Below are 16576 nucleotides of genomic sequence, written 5' to 3'. Positions count from 1 at the left end.
AAAAGAAGCCCCGTCGGGACGAGCCGCACAGCAGTGAGCCGTGTCAATTTTGAAGTGCCATGGCTGCCCGCATGCTAATGAGGTGCTGAATATGTATTTCAGTGCTTCATTAGTAAACTTCGAAATGGCCATTTACATAGCCATTTCAAAGTTTGGGGCTAGTGTAGACACGGCCAACATGTTACCTTACATTGCTACATTGTTGAGCCTAAAATTCAAAGTTTAAAGAGAATAAAACTTTCAACTCCAACACAGATAAGAGCTGTTTTGTCTCCTTAGAATAACGTCTAGTCTGCTTGGGCCCAGTTACACATCTCATAGAACTCTAAGGGGCCTCAGGAGGTCATTTTGTTCAGTCCCCTGCCTTCTTGGCACAACCAAGCACCATTCTTCCCTCCCACCCTTTCATCTATTTTGCCACAGATCCCTAAAGGGCCCCCTCAAGGACTGAGCTCACAACCCTGGGTTTAGCAGGCCAATACTCAAACCACTGAGCTATCCCTGCCCCCAACTTCTTCCAGCTTCGCCCCCTTGGCAGGGCTACTGGATGATTCCCCTGCAAAGGGACGAAAAAAAGCCAAACAAGAGTCATGACAACACTAAGCTCCACTGACGTGCAAACTCTTATTTTCATCCCCAATGCCCTGTCCCATCCATATTGGCCCCACTCCATGACCAGACACTGAGTCAACAACCACAATCACAGCTCCTCCCACACACCCACTGCTCAATGGGATTTACATCCATTCCCACTTTCTTATGTAAGACTCTGCCTGATGTGATGTACACCTGGAAGACCTGCCTGTTTCCCACATAAGCAAGAGGAACAAGTACACGGAAAGACAAAAAGTGAAAATATGTTGGCCAACACGCTAAAGGAGAGAGGGGGAAAATATGGGAGGGAGGCAAGCAACATGCTACCTGAAGTCATCCTGGATCTAACTAGCTATCTGCTGGCAGAAGTAGAATGTCCTTCATAGAAGAAATTAGGAGTTCCAGGGAATTGGGACCTTGTGACCTTCATAACCACCGCTGCTAGTTGGGAAGCTCTGCTTACAAACCCAACTGCACCTAACTAGCTATTCCTACCTGGATTCAGGTGGGCCTTGAGGAGAGACATCTCCAAATTAGACACTTATCTCAAGGATATTGGTGGCAGCTCCTCTCTCAGCTGGATGGCTCTTGCCTGGCATCAGTAATGCTTGCACGCTTGCTATTCTCACTCTTTCCATCGCATGACAGGTGTAGACTTGGACTGTTGACTTCTTTTCCCTTGCTATTAAATCCATCATGGGGAAGAGGTGGGTGGGGGGAGAACACGTTAGCATCTCAGTCACCAATATCCCTGTAAACTTTTCTTCTTGCATCTAACACCCTGAGGGCTGCAACATCAGCCATCCTCCTCCCATTAATGCCGTAGGAGCCTGTTGCACCTATCTCCTAAATAATCACCCTGTAGATCAGACTATTGTCCCTTCTCCAGTCTCAATTCCATGGGACCCTGTGCCCAGTCAGGAAAATTACAGCCTTTGAAGAAATCTACAGTGAATACAGATGACGAGTTCAAAAAGCTAATCACTCAGTCAGTTTTGCACTAGCGAGAAAGTGAAGGATTACTCCTGTATCCTTAGAAGGATGTCCAGGATGTTTGAGCCCACTTCTGCCAGCTTCACCTGCAGTACAGGCTTCAGGATCATTCCTGTGCAAGCACATGAGAAAAAACCCAGTGTGAGCTATCACTAGAGCAGGCTCTACTGGCATGTGAAATCTTGCTTTCCTCTCTTCTATCTATACCAGCCCCACTCAAACAGAGATTTGGTCAACCACCACAGTCTCAGCTCCACTGCCTCCACAATTTACCTCCCCCTCTTGCTTCTCTATGGCTCCCAAGACCTTGCCTATAAGGCTGCATTTCTGGAATGTTGATCATGTGTTGCAGAAGGAGACTGCCCAAGGAAAGGCAAGGACAAAAAGACTGTGCTGGCCAGCACAGGAAAGAAGAGGGTGTGTGGGGTGCGGGGGAAGAGAAACATGGGAGGAAGGCAAACAACTCACCATCCAAAGTCATACTCTTAGATCCATCTGTCTGCTGAAGACCATATTGTGCTCTTACCTAGAGAAATGAGCAACACCTGAAAATGGTGACCTTGTCTCCCTTGTAACCACTACCGCTAATCTGGAAGCTCTGCTTAACACCCATCTCATGATGACAGGGGATCCCTACTATGAGGCAGGTGGGCCATGAGCAGAATCCTCACCAAACCAAACACTTATCTCACTGACAAGGGAGCTACTCTACTCCCAGCTGGACGTCTCTCACCTCGCATCAATGATGCTCATAAACTTGCTGCTCTCTCTCTTTCTTCACATAAAAGGAGTAGACTTTGGCTGCGTCTACACATGCACGCTACTTCGAAGTAGCGGCACCAACTTCGAAATAGCGCCCGTCACGTCTACACGCGTCGGGCGCTATTTCGAAGTTAACTTCGACGTTAGGCGGCGAGACGTCGAAGCCGCTAACCTCATGAGGAGATAGGAATAGCGCCCTACTTCGACGTTCAACGTCGAAGTAGGGACAGTGTAGACGATCCGCGTCCCGCAACGTCGAAATTGCTGGGTCCTCCATGGCGGCCATCAGCTGGGGGGTTGAGAGATGCTCTCTCTCCAGCCCCTGCGGGGCTCTATGGTCACTGTGGGCAGCAGCCCTTAGCCCAGGGCTTCTGGCTGCTTCTGCGGCAGCTGGGGATCTATGCTGCAGGCACAGGGTCTGCAACCAGTTGTCAGCTCTGTGTATCTTGTGTTGTTTAGTGCAACTGTGTCTGGGAGGGGCCCTTTAAGGGAGCGGCTTGCTGTTGAGTCCGCCCTGTGACCCTGTCTGCAGCTGTGCCTGGCATCCCTATTTTGATGTGTGCTACTTTGACGTGTAGACGTTCCCTCGCTGTGCCTATTTCGATGTTGGGCTGAGCAACGTCGAAGTTGAACATCGACGTTGCCGGCCCTGGAGGACGTGTAGACGTTATTCATCGAAATAGCCTATTTCGATGTTGGCTGCACGTGTAGACGTAGCCTTTGACGGCTGACTTCTTTTCCCTTTAAAGTGTGCGTTTATTGGGGGAGAGAGAAACAATCAGTATCTCACTTGGCAACGTCACATAATCTCTTCTTCTCACATCTAACATAATGCAGGCCCCCACCATCAGCCATCTCCCTGCCAGTTGGAACAAAATCTGGACACTGTATGAAGCAAGCAGGAGGGTTTATTATACACAGCGCTGGTAGAGTGCCACTTCACTCATCACGACTTAGTGGAGCACTGACACACAATAGATTACAATTGATTATATCGATTATTTGTAGGCGTGGGGGTGGAAACTACAGCATGGGTGTTACTCAAGGCTGGATAGGTCCTAGCAGCAAGATGAAATGAGCACAGTAAGCCAATAATCTAAAAAGATTACAGAGTATCCTAGCCCATAGTTTACAGAACATTTTATCTTGAGTACAAGTGGTTTTCTTTAACAAGTTACTTAAATAAAGCAGACATGTAACAACATCTATGTGTCTAATTGAATAGATGATGCATCTACAAGAGCAATGATGGTGCCTTTACATGGGCATGTTCACAGGTGATTATCTAGAAGATTAAAGCAAAAGACCGTAACAGCATAGGGCAATAACATATTTGTTTTGAGTACCAGCCTGGGATAGCAAATGGGATAGTGCTATATCCTGGTTCTCCATCCATTCTCATTTGCATGGCCTCTTATTGGAATGTGGCTGCCGGGGCAATTATCCCGCCCTCCAAACTCCAAGGCCCTGTTCACGTTGGGACAGCCTTCACTGGGTTTTGCAAGTGAAATGGGGGAGGGGCCCCAAGCGGGGATAACCTTCCACTCATGCTAACTGGGTTTCTGAACTACGGGATTATAGGCCTACTCCAGACTTTAGGATTTGAATAGGGAATCCTTAGCAGAACACCATAACCTGCCTCAGAAATTTTCATCCTACATTCCCATTACTGTTGGAGGGCAAAAAACTACAAAGTATCACATCTCACCTACTTCCAAACAAGTCACTTTGTAGAACAGACTATTGTCAGTCATTCCCTCAGACTCTGTTCCACAGGGCCATGGGCACATGCAGGAGGGGAGAGACTGAAGAACCTACAGCAAGTACAGATGAGAAGTTCAAAAACTGACCATTTACTCTCAGCCAGTTCTGAAGAAGGCAGAAAGCTAAGGATTGTTCGCATCTCCTTAGCAAGACGTCCAGGCTGATTGCATTCACGTTTGTCAGTTCTCCTGTGACTGGAGCTCTGAACCATTCTTCTGCAAATGCAGGAAAAAAAAAGCATAAACCATCCCTACACCAAGCTATACAAGTGTGTGATATCTCATCTTCATCCCTGCCTCCCTCTCACATCAACAGTGGCCGCACTCAATGAGCACAGACTAAATCAACAGCTACAGTCATAGTTCCACCTTCGCTCCCACCACCCTACATGGTTTATATGTCTCTCCTGCTTCTGCAAGGCTCTCAAGATGTAGCCTGTGAGGACACAAATCCAGAATACCTGCCCATGTCCCATATGAAGGGGCAACACAAGCAAAAGAAAGGACCAAGAAACACCATGTGTCAGGCAACACACTGGGGAAGAGCGAAAGAATACACAAGAGAAAGATAAGCAAAACGCTACTGGAGTCATCCCACTGGGTCCAACATTGTGAACAGGACACTCAGCTTCAACCCCTGAAATTGTGGACTTCTGCTTACAAATGCAGCCCTACATAATAGAGCATCCTTATCTGGAGCCACGAGGAGGAGGAATCCTTGCCACACCAGACACTTACATCAGTGACAGTGATAGCTGCTCCGCTCCCAGCTGGACGTCTCTTGCCTCATATCAATAATGCTCGCAGGCTCGCTAACTGGGGACTTCTTTTCCCTTGGTACTCAAAGTACCACAAGGGGGGAAAACTCAAGAATCTGAGTTAGAGCTGAGTAACCACTTCTTGTCACATCCAACACATTGTGGGGCTTTGCCACCCTCTCCCATTACCGCTTCAGGACTACAGCTAGACAGTAGTCCATTGCACCTTCATCCAAAATAATCACTTTGCACAGCAAACTATTGCTCCTTCCCCAGATTCAATGCCATAGGTCCTGTGAAAAATCCCACAGTCAGTAGAGATGAGGACCTGAAAAAAAATGATCACTGACTCATACTCAGTTATGCAGAAGGCAGAAAGCTGTTTAAGACTGTTTCTATATCCTCAGAAGGATGTCCAGGCTGCTTGGATCCATTTCTGCCACCTTCTCCTCTGGTCAGGTCTCCTGCATGGCACCTCTGCCAGAGCAACAGAAAAAGCCCAGCATGAGCTATCATTACGCTAAAGTCTGTTGCTGTGTGAAATCTTGCTTTCATCCCTGCATCCCTCTCTCATCCACATCAGCACTACTTGATGAACAGAGGATGAGTCAACAATGGCAGAGGTCTGCTCTCTCATCCTCTACCCTGCATGATTTACATCCCTTCCTACTTCCCCATGGCTCCTGAGACTTAGCCTTTGAAGATGCATACATGGAACACCTGTCCATGTACTTTAGGAGATGCTACCCTCAGAGGACAGAGAGAGAGAAAGAGAGTGTGTGTTGGCCAACACACAGGGAAAGGCAGGACAGAGTAACACACAAGGCAGAGGGACAAAGTAACAAATCCAGAGAAGAGCAGAGCAACAAGAATGACTAAAGGCCTAGAGAACATGAGCTATGAGGGAAGACTGAAAGAACTAGGCTTGTTAAGTTTAGAAAGGAGGAGGATACTGAGAGGAAACATGATAGTGGGTTCCAAGTGCCTGAAAGAAGGTTACAAGAAGGAGGCAGAAAATGTGTTCTGCTTGTTCTCTGAGGACAGGCCAAGAAGCAATGGACTTAAACTGCTATAAGAGAGGTTTAGGTTGGACATTAGGAAAACTGAATTGCCAGGGGGGTTAAACACTGGAATAAATTGCCTAGGGAGGTTGTGGAATCTCCGGCACTGGAGACATATAAAAGCAGGATAGACAGACATCAGGAAAGTCTAGACAGTGCTTGGTCCTGCTGAGGGCAAGGGACTGGACTTGACCTCTCAAGCCCCCTTCCAGTTCTAGTGTTTTCTGCGAGGAAAACAATCAACTCACCATCTGCAGTCATCCTCCTACTACATCCATCTAGCTGCTGAGGATACACTGCTTATGCCCAGAGAAATGAGCAGACCCTAAAATGGTGACCTCCCTCATAACCAATACTGCTAGTTAGAAAGCTCTGCTTAGAACCCCAGTGCTAGCTACTGCAGCTTCTCCGTCTGAAACCAGAGGCCATGAGCAGCGCCCTCTCCAAAACAGATACTTATCTCAGTGAAACTATCTGCTTCTCTGCTCCCAGCAGGACAGCTCTTGCCTTGCATCAATAATGCTTGTGGGCTGGCTGCTCTCACTCACTTTCCACCACGTCACAGGAGTAGACTGACACTTTACTTCTTCTGCCTTGCTACTGAACACAGCACAAAAGAAGAAAACAAACCAGTTAACATCACAATCAGCAATGTCACACAACCCCTTATTTTCACACCTGGCACACCATTCAGTGCTGCCACTCCCTCTCATTACCACTGTGGGACTCCACGTAGAAAGGTGATCATCATCCCTACATCCAAGGTTGTTGCTTTGCATTGCACACTATTGCCGCTTCTCCAGACTCAATTGCTCACCGTGCCCTGCCCAATCAGGAAAGTCACAGCCTGTTAAAAGATCTACAGCCAGTGCAGATGAGCAATCTACAGCACAGAGCACTCACAGCCAGTTATGCAAAGGCAGGAAGCTGAAGATGGTTCATGTCTCCTTAGAAGGGTGACCAGGCTGCTCGGATCCACTTCTGCCAGCTTCTCCTTTGGATGTGGCTCCTGGATGATTCCTCTACAAATGCAGCAGAAAAACCTCAGGATGAGCCATCATTACACTAAGTACTTTTGCTTTGAGAAATCTTGCTTCTATTCTTGCTTCTCTCTCTCATCCATATTGGTCCCACTTGTGGGCCACAGTAATATACAGCTTCACTCTCATCTCCTACTCCACACAATTTGTGTTCCTGCCTACTTTCTCATGGCTCCCTAGACCTTGTCTGTGGGGAAACTCAACTAGAATGCCTGCTCACATTCTGTGGGAGACAGAACAAGCAGAAGTAACAACAACAATGAAAGAGAAAGAGACCATGTTGGCCAACACACTAGAGAAGACAGAGGCAGACACACACACCAATGGGAGGAATCATGACAAGTAATCAACTCTCTACCTCAAGTCATCCTCCTACATACCCCATCTCTCTGCTGAGGATGACATCCTGGCTCTGCCCAGAGAAATGAGCAGTACCTGAAAATGGTGACCTGGTCTCCCTTGTTCCTACTAGTCAGGAAGCTCTGCTTACAAACCCAGCCCTAATTAACAAGATATGCCTACCTGAACGCACGTGGGTCACGAGCGGAGCCCTCTCCAAACTAGACACTTACCTAATCAGAAAAGAATCTGTATAGCTATGATCTGAAGAAGTGGGTCTGTCCTACAAAAGCTCATCACCTAATAAATTATTTTGTTAGTCTTTAAAGTGCTACATGACTGCATTTTTATTCCAGAAAAGGGTGGACGCAGAGCCATGTCACAGGTGTTCAGTGAAACAGGAGGCTGGAGGTATAACAGGCTTCCCTTTCCAGAGATTACTGCTGCTCCTACAACAGTTAGTTGAACTGTTGTTCCCATTTATTTAAAGTCAGTCTCTTGACAGGAACCCTGGAGTGAACTCCTGGCCCCGTCTACATGAATGATAAAATAGCCAATGAAGTCAGTGGGAGCAGTTAGGCCACCAATGAGCCTTGCAGCTTGTATAGACATCTATTGAAGGGACACTTAGAATACAGGATGGTCTTATATTAAATAGGAACTAAAATATACAGGCACAACAGGTGAATTAAAATACAGAATCTAGGACAATGGTACTGTAGTTAGAAAAGGAAAAGATCTGTTAGATCAGTAAGCCATTTCCTTGTCAAAGCAGGCTATATATCAACAGTTACAGACTGAAAAATGTAACTAAAGCTAATATTTGAAATCAAGTTCATGTTACACAAATTTAAGGAAAGGCACTGTACATCTGGGGTCAAGCTTGGGTTATAAATAATTACAAGTAAAGGTTACAAAAAGATATATAGGGTATATAATGAGCACTGTCCCAGATTACGGTGAGTGAGTTTTAAAGCGTTAGGCAGCAAGTTGTTCTTGGGTACACCATCCCATAAAGTGCATAGAGTCAGAGTCAGTAGCAATAAAGCAAATATGTATAGGAGTGGAGTTTGTCCCTTGGTCCGTTGGAGTCTGGTGGGTCTTCTATAGAAACAGAGTTTGTCGGGGAAGGAATTGGGTAATTTCCCTGAGTCACTTGTCAATGTTCTTATTCATGTGTCCTGGTATTTTTGGTATCCTGTGATGCACTCTGTGTATATGTCTCTGGACCATATTTGATGGTGTCCAATGCCATGATCTGCCTCAACATGTGAGCATAGAGCCAACCACTTCCACATGCTTGCAGCATCAGCTCATTATCAGGGTCCCATGTAGATGCACCCAGGGCTCCGAAGATCAGGGCATGGATTTAGATGTTGTAATCCTGGGCTCTCAGGGTGTTGGTCAATGTGGTATTTTTTTCCACCTTCCAAGATAAGGCCCTGTGGAAGGCAAACGTGCTATTCTGGAAGGGTACTGTAAGAGTCCTGGGACACCCAGGCCCTTGGCCTAGGGCGGGGCGGCAACCAAAAAGGGTTATAACACGGGCCCAGCCCTCAGTTTGGGGCGGGGCAGCAATTCACAAAAGTAACACAGTACAGTCCCAGCCCTCAGTTCAGGGCGGGCAGCAGTTCACAGTTGTAACACAATCCCAGCCCAGCCCTCAGTCTAGGGTGGGGCAGCAGTTCACAAGGGTTTGAGCACACGCCCAGCCCTCAGTTTGGGGCGGGGCAACAGCACAAGGGTTTGAGCACAGGCCCAGCACGGGCTGGCCCTGTCAAGGAGGGGGTAGGGGCTCGCAGGCCCTCCCACTCCACTGCGACCTGGCCCGGGGGATTGCTCACACACGACCATGACAGTGGGGATCCAGGCCGCAACACACTGCCATGGGTTTGGGAGCGTCGTTCCCCAGGCCACTTCCTACCTCTACCTCCACCAGGGGAAGGTCCCAGTCCATCTGGTCAGGGGGTCCCGCAGGGTCGGTCTCCTCCAAATCGTCCACTTTCGGGGGCTCCGGCTAGTCGCTCATGTCGATGTCATTGGGATAGTCTGGCGGCAGTAGCATGGTGGGCCTGAGGCGATCGTAGGCCTGGGGGCTGCAGGGGTCCGCCGGGACTCTGGGGCAGGCCGCTCCTGGGGCCTTGTGGTCGCTCACCCTCGCCAGTCTGGCCGCGTCCGGAGTTTCCTCCAAGGCGGGGGGTCTCCACCGGGTCTGGGAAGGTCTGGGAAGTCCGGGTAGTCCCCCTGGGGCATCTGGATCCGTGGTTGCTCGGGGCCGCTGGGGGCTTGCTCCTCCAGCCTGGCCGGGCGGCAACAGGCCCTCTGCCCCTGGCGCTGGGGAGCTCACGCAGGCGCCTCCTCCCTGCCAGAGGCCCGGGCTTTAATGGGTCCCGAGCCCTGCCCTTGGCTCTTCTAGCCCTAGGCCCTGACCTCTGAGGGGCGGGCCACTGGTGTTCTGGCTCCGGGCCCACCCACCAGGGCCTCTGCGCAGCCTCCTCTGCCTCTGAGTCAGCAGGAGGCAATACTGACTCACTACACTCCCCCCCCTCAAGTCTGTCTCCTGTGCCATGGGGGCAGACTCCTCCATCTCCCCCAGGCGTGAAAGGAAGTCAGCATTTGTATGGTCCTTACCTGCCCAATGACGTACGTCGAACGCATATGGCTGTAACGCCAAATAGCAGCGCATAATTCGGGCGTTGGTATCCTTCATTCGGGACAGCCACTGTAAAGGAGCATGGTCCATAATTAGGATGAAGGGGGCTCCCAACAGGTAATATCTAAGGGCGTCGCAGGCCCACTTCACAGCCAGGGCCTAACTTTCTATTACAGCGTAGCACTGTTCCCTTGGGAAAAGCTTCCGGCTTATATAGACCACTGGATGATCTTCTCTGTCAATCTCCTGGGATAGGACAGCCCCCAGGCCTACCCCCAAGGCATCAGTTTGCAGGATGAACGGACGGGTGAAGTCGGGGCTGTAGAGGACAGGTTCCTGCATTAGGCACTGTTTCAGTGTATGGAATGCCTTGTCCGTAGCTGCGGTCCATACCACCCTTTGCGGCTGGGCTTTTGTCAAAAGCTGAGTCGGGGGGCGGCAATTGAGGCAAACTGCAGGATGAAGCGTCGATAGCACCCTGCCAGTCCCAAGAACCGTCATACCTGCCGTTTGGTACTGGGGGGAGGGCAGGCCGCTAGGGCCTGCACCTTGTCCACGAGGGGCTTTACCTGGCCCCCTCCTATAGTGTACCTGAGATAAGTCGTCTCTTGCCATCCAATGCGGCACTTCTTCAGGTTCATCGTCAGGCCAGCTGCCCTCAGGGACCTAAGGACCGCTGCCACCCGGTCCAGGTGTTCCTCCCAATGGCGACTATATACGACGATGTCGTCGAGGTAGGCTGCGGCGTAGTCCCGGTGGGGCTGAAGTAGATGGTCCATAAGCCGCTGGAAGGTCGCTGGGGTGCCGTGGAGACCAAAGGGCATTCAGGTGAACTGGTACAGGCCTGATGGAGTTGCAAAGGCCGTCTTCTCTCATGAAGAAGGCACTAAGGGGATCTGCCAGTGCCCTTTACTGAGGTCAAGGGTACTGAAATAGCAGGCCGCCCCCAGACGTCCCAACAATTCGTCAAGCCGGGGTATTGGATACGCATCGAATTTGGAGATTGCGTTCACCCACCTAAAGTCGATGCAAAATCTCCGAGTGCCATTGGGCTTAGGGACGAGCACTACAGGGCTGCGCCACTCACTTTGGGATGGTTCTATCACTCCCAGGGCCAGCATCGCCCGTACCTCCTCTTCCACTACCTCCCGCATCTGGAAGGGTAGTGGGCGCGTGGCGTCACGAACCCCCTTCCCAGGCTCCGTACAGATGACATGGCAGACCAGGGAGGTGTGTCCGGGGAGGGTGGTGAAATTCTCCTGGAATGCCTGGAGGAGTCACTGGGCCTGCTTCCATTGCTTGTCAGTCAGCGTTGCCCCAAGGACCGGTTGTGCAGGTTCCTCCCTGTGAGGCACCTGGGGTCCCAATTCGGGGTCCAGGGGGCAGGGGTTTATCATGAAGCCCTCCCAGTCCTGCCACGGTTTTAAGAGGTTGATATGGTATCGCTGCGTCTTCTTACGGTGGTCGGGTTGGTAAACTTCATAGGTGACAGGCCCCACGGCTCAAATAATCTCGTAAGGTCCCTGCCACCTAGCCAGCAACTCAGATTCGCTGGAAGGTAGCAGGACCAGGACCTGGTCACCTGGCTCGAAACTGCGGCTCCGCACCTCCTGGTTGTAGGTTCGGGCTTGGGACGCCTGTGCAGCTCTCAGGTTTTCTTCTGCGAGGGTCCCTACCTGTTCCAGGCGCTTCTGGAGCTGGAAGACATATTGTAGCAGTCCCTATGAGGGGGACGCGGTTTGCTCCCAGACCTCCCGCATAAGGTCGAGTACTCCCCAGGGGGCGGCATCCGTACAGTAACTCGAATGGAGAGAAACGCGTGGAGGACTGGGGCACCTCCCAGATGGCCAAAAGCAAGGGAGGTAGCAGCTGATCCCACTGGTGTAGGTCCTCTGGTGGGACTTTGCGCAGCATCTCCTTCAGCGTACGGTTAAAGCGCTCTACCAGGCCATCCGTCTGGGGGTGGTACACAGAGGTGTGTAGTTGCTTAATCCCCAGGAGCGCACAGACCTGCTTCATCAGGCGGGATGTAAAATTGGTTCCCTGATCGGTGAGAAGTTCCCACAGCAGCCCTACTCGGGCGAAGATCTTCATTAGCTCTCCCGCGATAGTGCGGGCCATAATATTGCACAGTGGGATGGCTTCCGGGAAATGGGTGGCATAGTCTACAAGGACCAATACAAACTGATACCCGGCCACGCTCTTAGGGAGCGGGCCCGCCAGATCCATAGCCACCCGCTCGAACGGGGTCCCTACCACTGGCATCGGGATTAACAGGGCCTTAGGGACCCGTGGGGGAGCAGCAAGCTGGCACGCGGGGCAGGAGCTACAATAGTTCTTGACCTCCTGGTGGACCCCTGGCCAGAAGAATCAGGAAAGTATCCAGGCTAAGGTCTTTTCTTGGCCCAAGTGGCCGGCGGTGGGGATAACATGGGCCAACTTCATTATGGCCCGTCGGTGGCATTTCAGCACCAGTAGCTGTGCTCGTTGCTCCTGGGTCTGGGGGTCCCGCTCCACCCAGCACAGCCGTTCCTGGCGCAGCTCGAAGTGGGGCCACTGTGCCACGAGCTGGAGGTCCGTTGCCACCCCGTCGACTGCCACAACCTGGGCATAGGCCCGGCTTAGCGTGGGGTCGTCTCTCTGGTCCCGGCAGACATCTGAGGTTACCCCGTCATCAGGGCTGGTCCCCTTTGAGCCTTTGGCGGATCCTTCAGTTAGGGGTCCCAGGTCCAGCCCCACCCTCTCCTCAGGTGGATCCTCTGGAGTATTCCCCTCCAGGACAGGGGCCGCCTCCCCCCTGAGTCCGGTGGCCGGGCGGAAGATACCCACAAAGCCTGGTCAGTCCTGGCCTAACACCACTGGCTACGCCAGTCGGGGCGCTAGGCCGACCACCAAATGATGGGTCACCCCTGCCACCATCAGGGGCACCCACGCGCTGGGGTATGGACGCACGTCGCCATGAATGCACTGCAGCTGAATGGTCCCTAGAGTGGGGTCAGCCTCCAGGCCAGCCCATTGGCGGACTAGGGTCTGGCTGCACCGAGTCCACTAAGGCGACCATGGCCTCAGTCCCCACGAGGACCGGGACCATAATCGTGGGCGCCTGTGGGGGTCGCGCCCTCTTTTCGGCCGCCCATACTCAGCCAAAGCTGCAGAGTTGTTCTGGACAGTCCCTTTGGAGATGTCCCCATTGCCCACAGTGGAAGCAGGGTCCCAGCACTGGTTGGGGCCCCCCGTGGGTCTGGCACCCACCTGGACCTGGTAGCCGCATGTTGGTAGCCCTGTCGGATCCTGTCTGGGGGTTACTGGGGCCTGGCTTCCAGGGTAGCCTCCGATGGGGACCGGTTGATTCTCGTAGCAGGCCGGGCAGTTCAGAGCGGGGCTCCCCTTGTTTCTCGACTCCCCGGCGAGTAGGCCGTGCCACCTGGGCCGCACCCATGGGTGCCTCTGGCTCCTCCGCGGCAAGGACGTCCTCCATAAGGTTGACAGCAGCCTGAACGGTGGTAGGCCGGTGGCACCGCACCCAAGCCCGCCCTCTTGGAGGGAGGATACGGAGGACCTGCTCCATGAGCTCTAGGGAGGTCCTCACTTCCGGTTGCAGCCACCTCCGGCACGCGTCCCTTAGCTCCTGGGCCACGCACCGCGGCCGGGCCCCCGGGTCATAGGTCAGGGTCCGGAACCGCTGGCGGAAGGTCTCGGGGTAACATCCAGGGCATCGAGGACGGCTGCTTTCACCCGGTCATAATCTTGGGCATCTTCAATAGATAGGGCCCGATAAGCCCTCTGGGCCCCCCCGGTCAAATAAGGGGCCAGCAGGGTAGCCCACTGGTTCCCGAGGCCACCCAGCCACCACCGCTACTTGTTCAAAGGTGACTAGGAAGGCCTCCAGATCATCCGCTGGTCCCATCTTGGTTAGCCGTACTGGCAGGACTGATGCGGGGCCTCCCCCTTGGGCTCCCTGCCGTGGCTCTGCCGGCAATGGCACCAGGGCTGCTAGTTGCTGCAGACATTGCCTCTGGTGCTCCTGGTTCTGGGCCATCAGTTCAGTCAGCAGCTGTGTCTGCTGTGCTCCTAGCTGCTGGAGCAGCTGCTGTTGCTGGGCAGTCTGCTGCTTTTGCTGACTTTCTGCTAAGTACTTCAGCAGCTTGTCAATCTCCATCATTGGAGTGGGGATAGCAACAACAACAACCAACAAAAAAAAAAAGTGGATAGTTACCCGCACTGTCTGGAGGTCTCTTCTGCTCTGTGGGCCTGCGAGCCCACTCCCTCACCCTTTACGTCAGGGGCGGGGACCGACTACCCCCATTCTCCACCACGTGTAAGAGTCCTGGGACGCCCAGCCCATGGCCTAGGGCGGGGCAGCAACCAAAAAAGGGTTATAACACGGGCCCAGCCCTCAGTCTAGGGCGGGGCAGCAGTTCACAATACTAACACAGTACAGGCCCAGCCCTCAATTCAGGGCAGGCAGCAGTTCACAGTTGTAACACAATCCCGGCCCAGCCCTCAGTCTAGGGTGGGGCAGCAGTTCACAAGGGTTTGAGCACAGGCCCAGCACGGACTGGCCCTATCAAGGAGCGGGTAGGGGCTCGCAGGCCCTCCCACTCCACTGCAACCCGGCCCAGGGGGTCGCTCACACACGACCACGGCAGTGGGGATCCAGGCCGCAACATGCTGCCATGGGTTTGGGAGCGTCGTTCCCCGGGCCACTTCCTACCTCTACCTCCACCAGGGGAAGGTCCCAGTCCATCTGGTCAGGGGGTCCCGCAGGGTCGGTCTCCTCCAAATCGTCCACCTTCGGGGGCTCCGGCCAGTCGCTCATGTCGATGTCATTGGGATAGTCTGGCGGCAGTAGCATGGTGGGCCTGAGGCGATCCTAGGCCTGGGGGCTGCAGGGGTCCGCCGGGACTCTGGGGCAGGCCGCTCCTGGGGCCTCGTGGTCGCTCACCCTCGCCAGTCTGGCCACGTCCGGAGTTTCCTCCAAGGCGGGGGGTCTCCACCGGCGTGAGGGTCCTGGCAGGTCTGGGAAGTCCGGGTAGTCCCCCTGGGGCATCTGGATCCGTGGTTGCTCGGGGCCGCTGGGGGCTTGCTCCTCCAGCCTGACCGGGCGGCAACAGGCCCTCTGCCCCTGGCACTGGGGAGCTCGCGCAGGCGCCTCCTCCCTGCCCGGAGGCCCAGGCTTTAATGGGTCCCGAGCCCTGCCCTTGGCTCTTCCAGCCCTAGGCCCTGCCCTCTGATGGGCAGGCCTCTGGTGTTCTGGTTCCGGGGCCGCCCACCAGGGCCTCTGCGCAGCCTCCTCGGCTTCTGAGTCAGCAGGAGGCCAGCTGCAGGTGCTCCTGCAGGGCTGCTGCTGCTGCCGTGGGACCCTCTCCCACGGCTGGAAGGCGAGCATCTGGGGGCTGGCCGGCCTCGGCTGGCTGAAGCCCCCACAGGGCTGCCTTCCCCACCGCCCTCCCTTTCTGGGGTCAGCCTCCCTCCTGCCTCGGGCAGGCAGGCTCTATCTTCTCCCCCCAACCCTCACCCAGTTCTTTTAGGAACTGCTGAGTGGGTGGAGGGTGGGGGCCTCTTGCCCCCTGCCCTACATCAGGGCCCCCTCCCCTTTTTCCATCTTTTGGGGGAGAAACTGCTGGCCCCCCATTTGGGCCCACCTTCCAACCAGCAGCTGCTGCATCCTCACCACCTGGAGAAGGTAGGGGGCTCTCTTAAAGCGGCAGTTGGGCTCCCTCCACACAGCCTCCTGTGGAGTGGCTTGGGGAGGGGTGAGTTTGGGCAGGGCCCCTCTCCACCGGGGCTCCGGGGGGGAGCTGCATAGCCAGGGGTGGGGTGTTAGGGCGTGGCCCCTGCCCCACCCCTGCAGCCACCCCCCCCCCCTTCTACTGCCCCCCACACACCCAGCTGCCGCTGGGGCCCCCTCCACCTGGGCCCCTCCAATCAGCTGCCCCTGCCTTCTCCCCTGCCATCTCGAGGCTCTGCAGCAGCAGCTGCTGCGGGCCTGCCCCTCAGGCGCACGTGGGCAACCCCTCTCCCCATTAACCCCGCCATCCCCCTTAAGTTGGCTGTGCCTCCTCCTTTGCCCCCCACGTGCCCACGCCCCTTCCCCCCCCTTTTCTGTTTACTTAAGCGCCTGAGCCCCCCCACAACCCACACACACAAACAAACTTTGATTCCCTCCACACCCCAGTGCAGAAACAGGAGCCCTCTTACCCTCTTGTGCTGGGAGTTGTGGCCTTTCTTTTGTGTCTCCCTTTCCCTGACCTTGCTGCCCTTGCCCTGCCCTTCCCCCATCTGACTGGGTCCTCAGCCCGGCCAGTGGGGGAGGGGCAGCCACGCCTCACTCCTTCCTTCCCTTCCACTCTCCTCCCCCTCCCCCGCTCCCTCTTAAAGGCCCCCACCCTCAATAAACTTTTTCCCCCTCAAACCCACCAATATGACCCCCACGCCCACTGGAGGGTCATCTGGTGACCCCTCCCTCCCTCTCCCCTCCACTGTCACCCCTCCTATCCCCGAAACGGCGGCCCACTCGTCCAGGGCTGCCAGAACTTCACGACCACGTCGGCTGAGGGTGCGGGCGCAGGCTCCGGGGCTCCTACTGCCTCCGCCGCGGTGCCCCCTGGCG

The 16576-nt window shown here is 54.2% G+C and overlaps 1 long non-coding RNA gene across 3 annotated transcripts; it reads right to left on the bottom strand.

Moving 5' to 3' along the window:
- Positions 1–3239: 3239 nt before the first annotated feature.
- Positions 3240–16260, bottom strand: LOC142012910 (uncharacterized). 3 transcript variants are annotated; one of them, XR_012645502.1, is made up of 5 exons: positions 16165–16260; positions 6835–6953; positions 6648–6754; positions 4851–6531; positions 3240–4328 (listed from the first exon to the last, which is right to left on the bottom strand). It is a non-coding gene; the product is annotated as an uncharacterized LOC142012910 (long non-coding RNA). The 3 variants fall into 3 exon arrangements; XR_012645503.1 differs by having other exon boundaries at positions 5221–6531; XR_012645501.1 differs by having other exon boundaries at positions 5227–6531.
- Between the last annotated feature and the right edge of the window lie 316 nt (positions 16261–16576).

This window comes from Carettochelys insculpta, chromosome 4 (assembly GCF_033958435.1).
Source record: "Carettochelys insculpta isolate YL-2023 chromosome 4, ASM3395843v1, whole genome shotgun sequence".
In the NCBI taxonomy this organism is placed as follows: Eukaryota; Metazoa; Chordata; order Testudines; family Carettochelyidae; genus Carettochelys; species Carettochelys insculpta.
This window is presented reverse-complemented; position numbering and strand designations above follow the sequence as displayed.